Genomic DNA, 2,351 nt, shown 5'->3' on the forward strand with positions numbered 1-2,351 from the left:
GCCCTGGGACTGGGATAGACTTAGGCTCCAGCCCACACGGCCATCCCTCCAGTCGATCGACTGGAGGGAGAGAGCCACCTAAGCCTAGGTGGTCTCTCTATTAGAGTTTGACCACCTAGGCTTAGGTGGCTCTCTCCAGTCGATTGACTGGAGAGAAAGACAAGCCCTGGGACCGGGGCTTTCGTCTATCCCGGTCCCAGGGATATAGACTTTGTGGAATAGGTGAAAGCTGATAGTGATTGGTTGTAAATTTTCTCTATGGTTGACTCGGTAGGGATCTTAGTAATGATCACATTAGGTTTTGATGGGTGTGCATTTACCCAAAAGGTGAACTTGTGGTACGGTTAGGTATTGGGTTTTGTTGTTTTATACATATGTGAAGTTTGACATGATGAAAATCGATTTCTTGAAATTTTCATGTATTATTTGTGCCAAAGTGCCAAGTCAGTGGTCGATATTTGACTTGTGGTCTGGAAATTGTGAAACTTGGCAGAAAGATAGGTTTTATCCCCAATACAGGCGGTTTCAGACCAGTATTGGGGTTAAATCTGATGTTTATTCCAGTTTTATCAATTTCTGACCCGGGGATTCTGAAATTTCAATTTTTGAAAATTGAATTGTCACTTTGACACACCTCGCATTCCGTACGATCAAACTGTTCGGTCGCTAAAGTATCAGGAAGTACCAAGGTACTTTCGTTGGAATAAGCAGACAAAGAGGTTAACTGCCCGAAAGAACTCTGTTATCGCGCTGGGCCGGGTTTACTTTGCCAACATCAGACATGGCGATCTATACTACTTACGTCTTCTTCTATCGCACATCCGGGGACCAACCTCATTTGCATATTTAAGGACTGTGGATGGTGTCTTATGCAATTCTTTCAGAGAAGCAGCCAACAGACTCGGTCTTTTACTCGGAGATCAGCACTATCATGCGAGTCTAACTGAAGCGGCTAATTGGAAAACAGGGAACCAATTGCGACACATGTTGGGGATAATCTTAGTCCACAGTTCGCCTGGAGACCCAGTCGAGCTCTGGAATCAGCACGTAACCGATCTTTCTGACGATTGCGCACGACAAATCACGCGACTCAATCCTCACATTGAACCAACTGTGACTCAGGTTCAGAATTATGCTTTATTTCTCATGCAAAAGATACTTGCTACAATGGAAAAAACTTTGTCAGCTGTTGGTTTACCTCAAGTCGACGAAGAGTTGTTATTACAGTTACAATTGCCTGACGATGCAAGAAATATTGGTACCAATGTAGTTGATCCACAGGAGAGTGCTCGAAAGCATGAAGCAATGCTGAATTTGGTGACCGTGGAGCAAAGACTAATTATCAATACTATACTGGAGAGCTTAAACGAGAAAATTCCTTATTTAGCTTTTCTTGATGGGCCAGGGGGGACAGGCAAGACATTTGTCCTAAATTGCCTCTTACACTATTGCAACGCAAACGACATACCTTTCTTAGCGTGCTCAGCTGCGGGTATAGCATCTTTACTGCTCCTGAACGGTCGAACGGCACATAGTGCATTCAAAATTCCAATCCCGATATACGAGGATTCTGTGTGTGGCGTCTCTTCCATGGAAATCCTCGGTCGCCAATTACAAGACGTGCGATTCATTGTATGGGATGAAGTGGCAATGCAGCATCGACATGCGGTTGAATGTGTGGATCGAACGTTACGGGATCTAACACAATGTGACCTTCCTTTTGGCGGGAAAGTCGTGCTATTCGCTGGTGACTTCCGACAGACTTTACCAATTGTCAGGAGATCAAGTTTAATGGAACAAGCTAGGGCAAGTTTGAAGGCTTCTTTTCTGTGGGATATGATTGAAAAATTCGCGCTCACGGTCAACATCCGACTTGGAGGTACGGCTGCGCGTCCTGATCCTATTAATTTGGCGTTTAGCAAGTGGCTATTAGATTTGGGTTCAGGACGTTTACAGGAAGATTATAACGCATCTATACCTCTCATGTATTGCAATGTGACGATTGTTCGCCCCCCCAACTTGTTTGACGATCGGATCTTGATCGACGAGTACCATACACTACACAAAATATAATATTTTCTGGGCAGAAAATTAAATTATTGATACACAAAAATATTGAGAGGCCAGGAGAAGGGCAAAAAATAAATAAAAATATGCATCTTGTTCCCTGCGGTGAGAGCTTCACTATCCATATTTTTCCATATTTTTACAGTCCGTATTGATAAGTGTACTAACAATAAACCTTCATAATCATCCAATTACAACCTGTAACAAGCACTGAAATTTGGCTCATTAGTGTTTAGAGAACTTTTATTTCTGAAACACCTAAACTTGTCAAATCTGCCTCAAAA

The sequence above is a fragment of the Melampsora larici-populina genome (genome assembly GCF_000204055.1).
Source record: "Melampsora larici-populina 98AG31 unplaced genomic scaffold MELLAscaffold_43, whole genome shotgun sequence".
Lineage (NCBI taxonomy): Eukaryota > Fungi > Basidiomycota > Pucciniomycetes > Pucciniales > Melampsoraceae > Melampsora > Melampsora laricis-populina.